Consider the following 16521-nt stretch of genomic DNA (forward strand, 5'->3'; position numbering starts at 1 on the left):
TCCCAGTCAACTACTAGTAACATCACTATGAGCCCGTTGACCTTCTAGAAACTTAAACTGCAGCTCAGCTCACTCGCAGTCCTGGCTTGAGGTGAAGGCTAATAACCTCTCAGTTCCAGCCACATCGACCCCTTCTGAGCGCCTATTTTCAGCTGCTGGGAATATTGTAAACAAGAAAAGAACCAGAGCATGTAGACATGCTAACCTTTCTTCATTACAACTGTTAGTCACTCACTGGAATGAGTAGAATTGGTTATTGTGTACTGTGTTGGACTGGATGTTTATTTTGCACATTTTAAAAGCAATACTTAATGTTTACAGTGCTCCAGAATATTTAGATTGGCACTTTTTTGTATTGGATGTTTATCTTTATTTTTGCACATTTTAGCAAATAAGCAATACTTTCACTTTTGTTGAAATGTTTACACTGTTGTTACAGAATATTTCGTTTTGCACTTTTTTGTATTGGATGTTTATCTTTATTTTTGCACATTTTAAAGCAAAATAAGCAATACTTTTACTTTTGAAATGCTTATACTATTGCAGAATATTAAGATTTGCACTGGATGTTTACTTTTATATTTGCACATTAAAAAGCAAATAAGCTACTTTTAATTTTGTAAAATGTTAAAAGTTTTAAATGTTTACATTGTTACAGAATATTTTGTCATGTTGTTGTCAATGTTGACTGAGTGGCCATACTTCAATCAATCAATCAATCAATGTTTATTTATATAGCCCTAAATCACAAGTGTCTCAAAGGGCTGTACAAGCCACAACGACATCCTCGGTACAGAGCCCACATACGGGCAAGGAAAACTCACCCCAGTGGTACGTCAATGTGAATGACTATGAGAAACCTTGGAGAGGACCGCATATGTGGGTAACCCCCCCCCTAGGGGAGACCGAAAGCAATGGATGTCGAGTGGGTCTGACATAATAATGTGAAAGTCCAGTCCACAGTGGATCCAACACATCAGCGAAAGTCCAGTCCATAGTGGGGCCTTCTTTTTTTTTGTAAATAAAAGCCATGCCTTTTGAAAAAACGGGCCTACATTTATTTTTTCATCTTCATTTTAAATAAAAAAATAATCGGTAAAAGGAAAAATAATCTATAGATTAATCAAAAAAAAATCTATAGATTAACCGATAAATCGAAAAAAATAATCTATAGATTAATCGATAGAAAAATAATCGTTAGCTGCAGCCTTAATCTACACTTTTGTTAAAATGTAATAATCACTTATTCTTCTTGTGTTTGATACTTTCCATTAGTTTTGGATGATACCACAAATTTGGGTATCGACTCGATGCCAAGTAGTTACAGGATCATACAGTGGTCATAATTTAAGTCCTCATGTGTCCAGGGACATATTCCTTGAGTTTCTAAACATTATATACATTTTTAAATAAGGAAAAAAGATTTTGTAATGCTAAGAAAAATATCGATGTAATCATAGTAGTATCGACTAGATACGCTCTTGTACCTGGTATCATTACAGTGGATGTCAGGTGTAGATCCACCCATGGCGTTTGTTTACATTGTGACGCCGGTGAGCTACGGTGTGTAGTGAAGCATGTTGAGCTATTCCTCGTACTGCGGGGATGATACTTGTAAGAAACTTACTTTATTTGTCGCCATGGAGGCGAGGATTAGTGATTTAGAAGTAGCTAAAACACTGCAGACTGCGGCTTGACGTTAGCTGCTAGCTAGCCAGCCATGTCTTAAAGCACCTCTTCCTGAGAGTGTTTCAGTGTTATAACTTCATCTTTATCTTAAGTTTTTAAGCCAAAATACGTCCGTTCTCCCTTTTCTGTCTACACCAGTGGTTCTTAACCTGGGTTCGATCGAACCCCAGGGGTTCGGTGAGTCGGCCTCAGGGGTTCGATGGAGCCTCCGCCGCGGAGGTCAAGACACACCGGACTCATCTTGTAAATAAAAACTTCTCCCTATCGGCGTACTATGGATACTCCCAAACAATGTTCCCTCTAATTTTCCATCTGATTTGCAGGTGTGTAATTTGTTGTGAGTTTATGCACTGTGTTGGTTTTGTTCTTTGAACGGTTCATTTTGTGCAGCAGTAAAAAAAACCATCTAACTTTGTTTTGAATTAAATAAAAAAAACTTAATTTTTTACTAAAGAAGGGTTCGGTGAATGCACATATGAAACTGGTGGGGTTCGGTACCTCAAACAAGGTTAAGAACCACTGGTCTACACACTGTGTCTGTTTGTAAGTACTCTGTGATTGTGCGCTGCCAAACATGCTCATCTGTTCGGAAAACTAGCAATGTCATGACGTGACGACGCGCCGTCATGCCCGTTAAAAAAAAGGGGGGGCGGCGACCGGTACTTTTTAGAGGCAGTATAGTACCGAATATGATTCATTAGTATCGCGGTACTATACTTGTACTGATATACCGTACAACCCTAAAATGTTCTCATTATTGTTTAGTTTTTTATGAAAGCGGCAATAAAACCAGAGTGTTAATTGGAAGAGGCCGATAAATGGAGTGGTTATTTTTTAAATTTAAGACTATGGCCTTGTTCACACTGCAGGTTAATTCCGATTTTTTTTTTGCCCATTTGCGACCTGTATCAGATTTAATCATGTTAGTGTGAACAGTGCAATTCCGAATTTTTCATACTCAACTCAGGCCTCTTTCGTCTGTGGAAATAAATCGGATATACTGTATTTGGGATGCGTCCTTAATGTGAACACTACTGCGCTCAGGTCGCATTCATCCAACCAGAACGTCATCAAAAAGTGATAAGCGTTTACAAAATAAATAGTTGACAAAAGAGCCAAAAACGGATGAAAATAATATGTTTTAGGAACTCGCGTGAAAGTTCCACCACTCTCCCATGTCTCCGACTGCTCGCCCACAGACACAAGATTCAAGCAGACATAGATCTTCTACGTGCAATTATTCAGGTCAGAAAATGTTGACTTTGATTGCACAAAATCCTTGAAATTGCCACATATGCGCCAGTACTGAAGTACTGGAAGTCACGTTTGCTTCCATAAACACTGAAGTGTGTGCGACGTTATGTACACATGTGAGTCAGATTGCATTAATATTAAAAATTGAATTTTTTTGATAAAATGTGAACGGCCGCTAAAAAGATCGGCTTTGACAAAAAAATCTGAATTGGACATACCACTCTGCAGTGTGAATGTAGTCTATGTGTCCTACTGAGAACCAGCGTCCTCTGCAGTGAACGTTTGTTTGTAGTTTATTTCTTTTGTGACAGTTACAAATTTCACAAAACAATTGCTCTGTTGTGCATGTCCACAAATGTCTACTGCAGAGGACGTAGGCTCTCAAAAGGATTTTTTTTTTTTTTACAAAACCCAGCGACGTTTTTAGGTGTTGTTGATAAATGGCTTTCGCTTTGCATAGTAGTTTTAACTTGCACTTACAGATGTAGTGACAAGCTGTAGCTACTGACGGTGGTTTTCTGAAGTGTTCCTGAGCCCATGTGGTGATATCCTTTACACACCGATGTCGCTTTTTGATGCAGTACCGCCTGAGGGATCGAAGGTCCGTAATACCATTGCCTACGTGCAGTGATTTCTCCAGATTCTCTGAACCTTTTGATGATATTAGGGACCGTAGATGGTGAAATCACTAAATTCCTTGCAATAGCTTGTTGAGAAATGTTGTTCTTAAACTATTCGACAATTTGCTCACGCATTTGTTGACAAAGTGGTGACCCTCGCCCCATCCTTGTTTGTGAATGACTGAGCATTTCATGGAAGCTGCTTTTATACCCAATCATGGCACCCACCTGTTCCCAATTAGCCTGTTCACCTGTGGGATGTTCCAAATAATTGTTTGATGAGCATTCCTCAACTTTCTCAGTCTTGTTTGCCACTTGTGCCAGCTTTTTTGAAACATGTTGCAGGCATCAAATTCCAAATGAGCTAATATTTGCAAAAAATAACAAACTTTTCCAGTTTGAACGTTAAGCATCTTGTTTTTGCAGTCTATTCAATTGAATATAGGTTGAAAAGGATTTGCAAATCATTGTATTATGTTTTTATTTACGATTTACACAACGTGCCAATTTCACTGGTTTTGGGTTTTGTACTTTAGTAACAACTTTTGGTGCAAAGTGTTAGCATACACACACTGACATATGCAGTATTATATTCCGTCATTCACGGTTGCATTGTTTTCTCAAAACTATTATTAGTTTACTTGCTAAATAACTGTTAATTTGCTTATTTTCTATATAACATGATTCTATCTACTAGGGTTGTTAAAAATAAACCGAAGCAACTGGATATCTGGTTCGAGAAGTGGCTGGTTCGGCTACGCCGGTTACAGCCTCCCTCAATCGATAAGATCCATCTGTAAATCCTTAGGTTAATCGAGTGTAGACACATAAACCAGTTATCGCGCCAAACAAAAAATCAGTTGACGGTTTTTGTCTTTAAAAAGACACAAGACGGGGTTGTCCATGAAAAAAGTCACGCACTTATTATGTTAATAATGTAACTGGAGACCAGAATAGACGTAGATATATGTTTGTGTTTATGTTTAAAACAATGCACGAGTCACGGCTGCCCGCCAAATAATTACCTGCAAGATACGTAACGTCAACACCCTGGACCATCTCTGTGCTGTGCCGGCCGTCAATATTGTAACATTTCAAGGAATGGAAACAGAGAGATTCTCAGTTAGTTTTTCTTTATTTCACAACTTGCAACATTCTCGGACAATGGGCTCAATCTCCGTGTCCCGCTCTCTTAAAAATTAAAACATAAAAATATTTGACATACTATCTTACATAAAGTAGTAAAACTAACATAGTAATAAATAGCCTGATTTAAAAAATATGCCTTTAAACCTTTTTCAAAATATCAACAGTCTCTGCAGTCCTGAGGCCCTCTGGCTGGCGGCTCCACAGGTGGGGGCCATAGTAGACTGTGTTGGTTTAAAATCTTCTAATTTTGGTAAAAGTTTCTCCCTCTGGTCTTCACGGCTCATGACTAAAACCTCTGTCTGGTCCTAGTTAAGTCGTAGGCAATTCCCCGCCATCCATGACTTGATGTCTAAAATGCAGTTAAAAAAGGGTATCTACTATACAACCATGTATCAACGGTGTAACTGTGGAATCTTCTGATGACGTTCCCGAGAGGCTGCGAGTAAAGTTTAAAAAGAATAGAACCTAAAAATTGAGCTTTGGTGAACTCCACACCTGATTTCATTGGATCCTGAGGAACATGTATCTATACTGGGGCGGTGTGGCTTGGTAGAGCAGCCGTGCCAGCAACTTGGGGGTTCCAGGTTCGACCACCGCTTCGGGCATCCCAGTCACTGCCATGCCTTGGGCAAGACACTTTGCCCACCTGCTCCCAGTGCCACCCACACTGGTTTAAATGTAACTTAAAGATGTAGATCAGGGGTGTCAACTCATTTTAGCTCAGAGGCCGCACGGAGGAAAATCTGTGCACACACGGGCCGCACTATTAAAACCATGGCATTAAAACTAAAAAATAAAGACAACTTCAGATTGTTTTCTTTGTCTTACTTTGGCCAAAAATAGAACAAACACATTCTGAAAATATTACAATAATAATATAGAAAAAAATACAGGCAGCGGTAAAGTTTAGATCCATGAAGGAAAGAAGAAAGTGAATGAATGTTTATAACTGAATACATTTACGTATGCATAAAAAGGTGTTTTCTTTTGTATTTTTTTTTTTAATGAATTAAGTAACGTTTATGACAACCTTTTTCCAAAACACAATATAGAATGTGAGATATAACAGGATAATGCATACATTTATCATTTGTTTTCCAAAACGGTTACAAAAAAGTTGGACCCCAAAAATTCCTAGCGCCAACACTGATGGAGTATTGGTGAGTGTAAAACAGCAGCAGGCGGCTGCGGTCTGCGGGCCGGTTCCAATACTAATCAAATATCATCCCGGGGGCCATAGATAATTCATCTGGCCCGCGGGCCTTGACTTTGACACATAGGATGGAGATAGTAGGTTTCACTATGTAAAGCACTTTGGGTCACTAGAGGAAAACTTTATATAAATAGGATTCTCTTCACTTACACTATGTATGTGAGATAAGAGCAGAACCAGTTCCAAAAAGTACCAGATAAGTATAATAAAATGTGATGGTCTAATTTGTTAGAAGCGGCGCTTACCGGAGATGCACCACACCCAACACTGTGCTGATGGGTTCATTGGAAACACACCAACAGCCAAATGGAGTGACCAACTGTTATGTACGTGAGGGTTGGAAGGAGACAACACCACGAAGAGCTTAAGGTTACCAGGTTTATTGTAACCTTTGATGATTGTGTGGGATGTGTATGCTACTCTAAGTGTTGGTTGCAGGATTAAGTGTAGAATTAACCATGTAAATAATTCAAGAGGATGTTGTACATGCGTGATGGATGAAAAGTTTGTCTGACCAAGAGGGTAGGCACAAGGGAGATCCGGGGACAGGCAGGTGGTCGAAGGCAGGCGGCAAGCAACAATGTCCAAGTCCAAAACGAGTGATCGAGGATTGAGAGAGGCAACTGCAAGGAGAACAAGGGACATAAGTCAACAAGACAAAAACGGGCAAAAGACAAAAGCAAGGCGAGGACAACGAGAGGGAAGCCAGAGACGTAATGCTTACTACAAGAGTTAACGACGTTCCGGCGTAGGTCCCAAGGAGTGACTGGTTCTTATGCTGTCCTCCTGATTACTGCCAGGTGTGCTGATGAAGAGAGGGCGTGATGCAATCGGTGGGGGCGTGTCCTGACATGCTGCCAGACAGGGAGTGTGATCTTGCTGAGGGAAAATCTTGGGTTCGAATCCGCGCTGCAACACCAACATTTTAAAGCGCTCAATGTTATATTAATGTAAACATCATCAACATCAGTAGGTTGCCTACAGCAACCGTTGTTTTTTTTGACCCAAGGCTACTTCCATAACCCTGCAGTTATTTGGCTTTGTAGACAATGAACCCCGCAACAATCGGCAACTCAGCAATTAATTGAACAGAGGCATTAATTGGAGCATTTATGGTACGTCTATTAGCTTCCTTAGCCGCTAAACTTTTTCCCCGAACCACGGCACTTAAACCCAATGGAAGTGACTGTAACAGCTCAACTAAAGGTACAAGCCACCTTTCTACAAAAAAAAAAAAAAGAATTGCCAATTTAGTTTTTGTGATCCTGCTAACAAACCAATAAACAAAAGTAGTTTTTCTCACCCCTTTGTGCTTAGTGGAGGTAAGAGAGATCAAAATACCGGAAAACTGAACCTGTGCTGTACTGATGACACTGTCCTCCTGCTCTTCTGCAACAACCGTCTTCTTGCTTTAGGAGAAAAACACAGATCACATCCATCAGCTAAATGGCGCTCTTATCTATCTTTTTCACCTAGGATGCTAATTAAAGATAATAAACCCGGCAGATCATTTATCTGCTGCTCCAAACGGGCCGTCAGGTCCGCTCCCCTCGCACTCGTGCACATGTGGCCGGCCCGATGGTGAGAGCACGTCCACACATGGCTCTTGGCTGTGCCGACATGCAGGTGCTCGCCGCACATAGAAAGTTCACGCTGTGATGCGTGTTTACACAAGCAATGAATGATAACGCATGAGAAACAGACACACAAACATGTAGATTGATTTGTCAAACTTATCTTTCCGTCTTTTTTTACCCTACTGACTTATGGTTTTACGTGTATGCATGACATCACAATGAGGGTAATGTTTTCATAACCTTGTATTATTAATAACAGTTTCTTTTATACTAAAGCATATTCCACCTAACTTTGTTAACGGCCTGAGAAACAAACTGTTAAATTGTGTAAGCAGAGATTGTTTTTATGTTTTTGTTAGCTGTCTGCCACTCTGTAATGTACATTGCTGCCCCCCTCAGGATTGGGGGAAACATACAACTCTTCAAATGTACAAATTCGCTTTTTAGTTGTCATGGTTTTTATTAAATGTAAAATAGGTTTAGATTTTTTCACATTTCTTGCTATGATCCATCCCGGAATTTTTTTGTAATTTTTGGACTACTCGCCCTTACTTTTTCAATGCTTTAAGCTAGGCTTGTAACGATACATCGATTTATTTTCCTTAGATTCAACTACATCGATCTGTACTCGGCCAGTTTGCCTTCCGGAAGATAGGTATCGATCCAACATCGTTCTAATAGGGCAGAGCTGGGCAAATATGTTGACTCGAGGGCCAAATTGAGATAAAAAAAAGTGTCTGGGGGGCCAAGGTGTGTATTTGTGTATAAACTATATGTACACATTAAGCTGTAAAAATCTACTGTACAGTATGTGTTTTGGGGTCCCTTTTTTTCCGGAACACTAATACCAAAAGTCACAATGTCCGATAGAATTCTAAAAACGTTATGACAGACCACCTAAAAAAAAACAGAACAGAATTTTACAGTTTTTTTAACTGAATGTGACACCAAAAATGTACATGAAAATAAAGAAAGTGGGATTTACAATATTAACTATGAACAATAAAACACTGAATATTAACAACACATGAACATCGCTCCTCTTATACTACTCAGACCAGCTCCTCGATAGTTGTGTATATTTTACAATCAAGTGAAACACACAAAACACCTACAATATGATATATTATCACTTTTATGCAGACATTTGTTGTACAAATTTGCTTCCGCATCTGTTCCTGACACATGCAAACCCCGCCCACTCTGCTTTGTTCCTCGTCTGAGCTGCTGTGACGTAAATTACCATAATAACCCGTATAACACTCAAAAGTGCAGATTTCAACCATTGAAATAGTTCAAGACTTATCATTTAAAAACAGCACTGTTTTGATGTCAAAGGTCTAAAAAATTATGTAGAACGTCCGACGAGCCGGATTGAAAATAATAACGGGCCGCATGTGGCTCGCGGGCCGTATTTTACGCAAGTCTGTAATAGGGAATAGATCGATTTTATTGATACTAGCAAAAGGAAAACATTGGATTTAAGAACGGCAGACTTTATATAAAATTTAGCACTTTTAATAATAAGGACGTTTAATCAAGTCTGTCTGCCTGTCTGTGGCGTCATCGCCATCAGTCAGCAAAACAAGAATGGCGGATAACTACGGTGGCCGAGAAAAATCACTACAAACGCAAACGAGAAAAGACAACATCATAAATGACAACACAACAACTTTGAGCTACAGTACGATTGCAAAAGTCACAACAAATACAAATGCCACAACACCATAATATAAAGCTGCAACACAACTTTAATCCACAAAAGACGCAACAGACACAACGGAAGTGACAGCGGAGCAAGATACGGCGACGGACCGACTTCTGGAACACAAAAATATGAAGAGCACAACACAACAACTGGCACCAAAGGAAAAAACATTTATTCAGAAAGAAATTAATAGAAAAGATGGATGAAGGTGGCTATGGGAATTAAGAAGCGATGGGCCAACACCATCAACAGGGATGAGGGGGCATACATGCTTCCACACATGGGACACTGTCCTTCAAAGGCCACACTAGGACAGAGAACATATTGTATGGCCAGGTCGGGAAATTTTATTTAGCAGGTAAATCTACTGTTAAAATGTTGGTAACTGTTTTTTTTATTGACATTTGCTTGAATGTTGAAAATGAACGCAGAAAAGGTTTCCTTTTGTTAATTCAACCTATTTTTTAAATTTATTTTATTTTTTTTGTCCTGTCCTGCTACTCAGGCAAATCATATTGTTGATATTGATGCCCATATTTGCTGTACGGATTTACTTTACAAAAGAGAAGTGTGGGATACTTCTCTTATTGCTTATTTGTATTTGATTTTATTAAATGGATTTATATCAATGTTTGGCGCAGCCGGGCTGGAGCAGGAGGGGATAGAAAGAGAAAAAAAGGAAGACAGGGGGGACAAGAGGGGGATAAGACAAAGAGACAACAACAAATACAACAATACAAATAACAACAACAGAACAGTATCTGCAAATAGGATATGTACAAATATGATAGTAAAAGTGAAAGCAAGTCCCAGAGGCCAAGTCGGTCACCGCAGGACCCCCAGCACGGGGCTACGGGAACCACCCACCCCACCTGCAGGTACCCCAACGATGGAGATGGAACATACAGCAACTGACCTGTCGAATCCTCCACCTTAGGGAGGAAAATTTTTTTTTAATTAAAAAACATTTTTTATACAAAAATAATAATAAGAAAAAAAATTAAATAATGATTAAAATAATAATGATAATAATAATAAATAAAATACAATTTAAAAATAAATAAAATATAAAATATAAAAAATGTTTTTTAAAGAAAATCACAGACATGCTGACACACAAGGTCACAACCCCTGCAGCTGGCCAAATTGCGGAATACTTTGCAGTGCACCAAGCTGCCACAATAGACGTGGGGACTAGGACTGTATGTGTATATATATATATATATATATATATATATATATATATATATATATATATTTATATATATATATATATATATATATATATATATATATATATATATATATATATATATATATATATATATATATATATGTGTGTGTGTATATATATATATGTGTATATATATATGTATATGTATATATATATGTATGTATATGTGTATATATATATATATATATGTATATATATATATATATATATATGTATATATATATGTATATATATATATGTATATATACACACATGTGTCTGTATATATATATATATATATATATATATATATATATATATATATATATATATATATATATATATATATATATATATTTATATATATATACATATATACACACATGTATATATATATATATATATATATATATATATATATATATATATATATATATATATATATATATATATATATATATATATATATATATATATATATATATATATATATATATATATATCTCTTAGGGATGTCCGATAATGGCTTTTTTGCTGATATCCGATATTCCGATATTGTCCAACTCTTAATTACCGATACCGATATCAACCGATACCGGTATATATAGTCGTGGAATTAACACATTAGTATGCCTAATTTTGTTGTGATGCCCCGCTGGATGCATTAAACAATGTAACAAGGTTTTCCAAAATAAATCAACTCAAGTTATGGAAAAAAGTGCCAACATGGCACTGCCATATTTATTATTTAAGTCACAAAGTGCATTATTTTTTTTAACATGCCTCAAAACAGCAGCTTGGAATGTGGGACATGCTCTCCCTGAAATAATCCTGATACCCACTACAACTATGGGAAACACTGTACTTTGACTTTCACAAAGTGCTTTTTTTTTTTAAACATGCCTCAAAACAACAGCTACAAAAACAATGAAGGCACACAGCTTCAGTCCAAAGTGTACTATAAACTCAAACTGCCCTGTTCTTAACGTATTCGTATGAGTAACAAAAATGTGCAAATAAAAACAAGAAAGACACAAAAATAAAAAAATGCTTCAGTCTAGACTAGTAAATAACGCAGCCATCCTTTAAAGTGCATGAACATTAATAAAACTGCTTCAGTCTAGACTAGTAGAAAACACAGCCATCCTTTAAAGTGCATGGGGAAAAAAGACACAAAACATAAATAAAACAGCTTCACTCAGTCCAGACTATTAGTCCATTTGTGCAACAGATGAAGCTCAAAGAGTGGGCTAATTCTTTTTCTCCTTGTCATCACGTGTGAGAGGTAGATTTTTCTGAATGAAAACAAGCATCTGCAAGGGGTTGTGAGTATTTGTTCTGTTGTGTTTATGTTGTGTTACGATGCGGATGTTCTCCCGAAAAGTGTTTGTCATTGTTGTTTGGTGTGGGTTCACTGTGTGGCGCATATTTGTAACAGTGTTAAAGTTGTTTATACGGCCACCCTCAGTGTGGCCTGTATGGCTGTTGATCAAGTATGCCTTGGATTCGCTAGTGCGTGTGTCAAGCCGTAGATATTATGTGACTGGGCCAGTACGCAAAGGCAGCGCCTTCAAGGATTAATTGGCTCCTGCGTCCGTGTACAAAGTGGCGTTTTAGAAAGTCACAAATTTTACTTTCGGAAACCGATACCGATAATCTTGAAACCGATACCGATAATTTCCGATATTAATTTTTAAAGCATTTATCGGCCGATAATATCAGCGATCCGATATTATCGGACATCCCTAATATAAATATATACAGTATATATATATATATATATACCTATATATATATATATATATATATATATATATATATATATATATATATATATATATATATATATATATATATATATATATATATATATATATATATATATATATGCACACATACATACATACACTTTAACCAACAAATCCATACACAAGCCGGTGGGGCAGCGATCAAGCCTTGGCACCCACTGCCCACTGAGAGCCAGCCGCGCACCCCTTGCCCCCCATTGAACAGGTGATCTTATAATAACTGTGCTGTCCTGTTCTCATATCTTGTTTTTAATGACACTTCAGAGTCTCATTTGCAAGTATTATATAGTAGACAATGCATGTTGTTACAATTCTAAGACGTTAGGTGGCGGTTGTGTATAGGCCAGACCTGGGCATTCTGCGGCCCGCGGGCCACATCCGGCCCTTTGTGCGTCCCTGTCCGGCCCACGTGAGGCCAATCAGAAATTACAAAATAAATTTTAAAAAGTATCTATGTCGAGTGTGCAATACAACGGTGCTGCTTTTGTTTTGAAAAGCGTTATTTGTATTACTTCCGTGTGGACGTACAGTATGCGCGTGCGTGATTGTGAGTGAATGTGAACAGCTGCAATCCCAATTTACAAAATAAAGTTGAGAAAACATCTATGTCGTGCGCGCAATACAACTGTGCTGCTTTTATTTTGAAAAGTGTTATTTATGGGCGTATGTCCGTGTGTAACCTGTGAGTGAAGGTGCACAGCGACAAGCAGAGGTGGGACCAAGTCATTGCTTTGCAAGTCACAAGTAAGTCTCAAGTCTTTGCCCTCAAGTCTCGAGTCAAGTCCCGAGTCAAGACAGGCAAGTCCCGAGTCAAGTCCAAAGTCAAGACTGGAAAGTCTCAAGTCAAGTCACAAGTCCTGCATTTTGAGTTTCGAGTCCTTTCAAGTCCTTTTAACCACAGACTAATATTTTTACACAGATTGTGTATGCTTTTAAAACGCTGTATTTATTTATTAAAACAAGTGCATTTGAAATTGCCAGAAAAAAAATAGTGCTGACATTGCAATTCATAACAGCACTATTAACAGTAATTTTAATAGTTTAAACAATTTTAAACATTTAACTCATTCCTTTACAGAATAAACACATTTGCAAAAACAAACATTAACATACTATTGGTTGTATTTTATGAAAATAATATTACCACAGAGTTGAGAAGGAGCAAAGATCTTCAATATTTGTATGTGAAAATCACAAATAAATCTTCTGGGGGAGGATGACGCCCCTACAGGGGTTTGGTTTACAAACTTTCAGCCCCACCTAAAACAAAATTCACCAGCCGCCACTGATTATGATGCATTCTCATTTTAGGCAAAATATAAGACAATACTTTCTTAACAGTATAATTATAACCAGGAATAAGTCTTCAAGTAACAATATTCTAATACTAACATTGTTGGGTAAAACAGCATTTGGTTTTATTCTGAATGTAGTGAAACAAATTGGTGGTTTTAGCTGAAATAAAGACTTTCAGGTGTTTATATATGTTTAAGTATTTGGCAGACGCTTTTATCCAAAGCGACATACATAAAAAATACATACATAACAATCACTGTAAACATTATCATTTAAGGGAAGAATGTAATACAAAATATCAATACAAAGTGTCAAGACAGAATAAACTCTCTGCTGCTGCAGCAACAGAGATACAGTCTATAGGTCCCTAGGATATATAGATATCTAATGTATTCATACATTGTTTATGTAGGATATACGCATGTATATATAACCTAATCATATTGTTTCTTCAATTTAAAAATAGCTTACCGTTTTTTCCCCCTTCTCTGGGATTATATTCCCAGTTTTGATCTCGGACGTCTGGTCACTTATAGCGTATAAGAATATTATATTACTGTTAAGCAAACTATGAATAATAAAACTTGCCAAAACATGTGTCCGTTATCATAGCTACACGTATGACAAAAAAATGCGTGAAAATCAGTGGTATTCAGTGAGGTAAAATGAATTAAATGCGCTGACAGTTCATTGCTCCTGACAAATGAATTGCACTGAGTGGAGCGGATCACCACTCCAAGATGGCTGCCCCGCGTCTCGTCTGCGCCAGTAGGCAGTAGCGCTCAATGCTGCGTACCCTTAAAACATGTCTATGGTTATAACGTTAGCAGTGAGTTTACAGCCTCACTGATTTAACTACACAGCAATTAAAAGTCATGTTACTTAGCCAATAAACGTTATCTTACATTCAAAACTTACCCTTCTTTGGGCAACTTCAAATGTCGAACGAAGTTGGAAGTTGTTGCGTCTCCGTCTGTAATATTCGAACTGCGTGATTTGCATACGCAATTCGTTTTTTGTTGACCAAGTCGTAGTTTTTATACCCGAACGAAACCAACTTTGGCATAATTGTTTCTCTCTGCCGCATTGTTTGACAACTCTTGTTCGGTGGTTGTCCTGCAATTTGATTGGATGAATGCTGTGTGATGAAAACAACGTATAACTAATTTGATTGGCTGTTGTACTGACAGCACACCAGCTGACAAGCAGCACACACGCTGATAGACAGACACGTACAAAATGAAAGATACGGAGCGCTCCCAAATAACTTTTTAAGCTTTGGGTTTTGGGGAAAGAAACAAGTCATGTCAAGTCAAAAGGCTCAAGTCCAAGTGAAGTCACAAGTCATTGATGTTAAAGTCTAAGTCGAGTTGCAAGTCTCTTTACATTTTGTCAAGTCGAGTCTAAAGTCATCAAATTCATGACTCGAGTCTGACTCGAGTCCAAGTCATGTGACTCGAGTCCACACCTCTGGCGACAAGTGATGCACGGTTTACACCCGAGACGCTAAAAAGAGAAAAGTTGATGACGAATGCTGTGTTTTCAACAAGACATGGACTGCCAAGCAACGTTCCCTCTAAGGTGCGCGCCTGCGCAATTGCGCACTGCTCAAGCGTCCTCTGCGCACAGCAAATATATGCCGCGCACCAAATCAAATCCCATCTGAATTCTAAACAAAATAAACACATTTATTCTGTGTAATTTTGCAGTGCAACTTTGAGTGACAGTGACAACAAGCTGCCCTAACGGTGTTCGTCAACACCGTTCAATTGAACACCGTTCAATTATTTTAACGTCTATCGAGATGCTTCGAGGACAGGAATTATATCGATCACTTTATTGAGCAAAACTGCTTATATTCGGCCATAACCACACCAAAAACATGAGTAAAACACTTCTATCTCGAAAAACTAGTCATTTTCTGCCGTACAAACCAGGCCAAAACCAACTTGTCATCTGTCACCAACACGCATAGCACTAAACCACTGGTGCGTTTATGGCCACACAAAAAGTCGGACAACTCAAACACCACACAAAGTTACACTATGACTCCTCAGTCATACGTGTGCTTATTTTACAGTCATTTATTATTAATGTTAATTTATTTATATTAATCATGGAATGCTGTTACTAGAGAAAGTTACAGGAATGCACACTTCATCCTATGCTTACATTTCATTGTGCAACATGAGGATGTTAAGGGGAACTAAATGTGATCTCTGAAACGGGTACAAATGATTTCCAAAGCAGTGCTTTTGGGATAAAGTTAAGTTAGGTTAAATGAAAGTATTATTATTATTATTATTATTATTATTAATTTTACGGTATATATCAAAAATAATATTGAGCAAAATCTTATTGAAATATTGTTGATGTGGCCCTCCAGCAGTGCTCGGGTTGCTCATGCGGCCCCCGGTAAAAATTAATTGCCCACCCCTGGTATAGGCTATAGCACCGGTGTCTATAGAGAGTGAATGGACAACTCTGTTTCAGACGATCTCCTAAATGATTGGTCAAAAGCCCCTCACGTGACTACATGGCGCCATGTTGGACACCAGTTTGGAGCCACTGCTAAGCGACACTGCACTCATTAAACATGTCTTTCAATCGATGAGTTTTTTGCTGTGAAAACATGCCTTGTTGCGCGGCATGGGGAGGCCCCACTTGCCAGAAAGGCGGGAAGATTTTGCATCTCATCGAAGAAAATTATGGAAAGTAAAGGTTCGCTGGGAAAGCTTAAGTGCCAATGAATGAGACCAGTATCTTGTGCGAGATAAGCAAGCATACATATACATGGTGAATGTGGTACTGTATATCTCACTCTCAGTAACAGTGAAATAATACACTTTGCCTGACAAAATTGCACCTTCTCTGTAGGTCACCAATAATCCAAACTAAATATTGCTGTAAAATAGCAGCGTTAGTTCAGTATTCAAGTATGATGATAATAAAATCAGGAACTTGCCCGAGCAAAATGGAGGAAGCAGCAGGAGG

General features: G+C 37.9%; 1 protein-coding gene and 1 long non-coding RNA gene across 2 annotated transcripts in view; one reads left to right on the plus strand and one right to left on the minus strand.

Moving 5' to 3' along the window:
- tbpl1 (TBP-like 1) overlaps positions 1-16521 on the plus strand; it is a 76995-nt gene that overhangs the window by 23304 nt on the left and 37170 nt on the right. The window lies entirely within an intron of this gene.
- On the minus strand, positions 6290-6741 carry LOC133647815 (uncharacterized). Its single transcript, XR_009825783.1, has 2 exons — positions 6650-6741; positions 6290-6548 (listed from the first exon to the last, which is right to left on the minus strand). It is a non-coding gene; the product is annotated as an uncharacterized LOC133647815 (long non-coding RNA).

This window comes from Entelurus aequoreus, linkage group LG04, assembly GCF_033978785.1.
Source record: "Entelurus aequoreus isolate RoL-2023_Sb linkage group LG04, RoL_Eaeq_v1.1, whole genome shotgun sequence".
NCBI lineage: Eukaryota > Metazoa > Chordata > Actinopteri > Syngnathiformes > Syngnathidae > Entelurus > Entelurus aequoreus.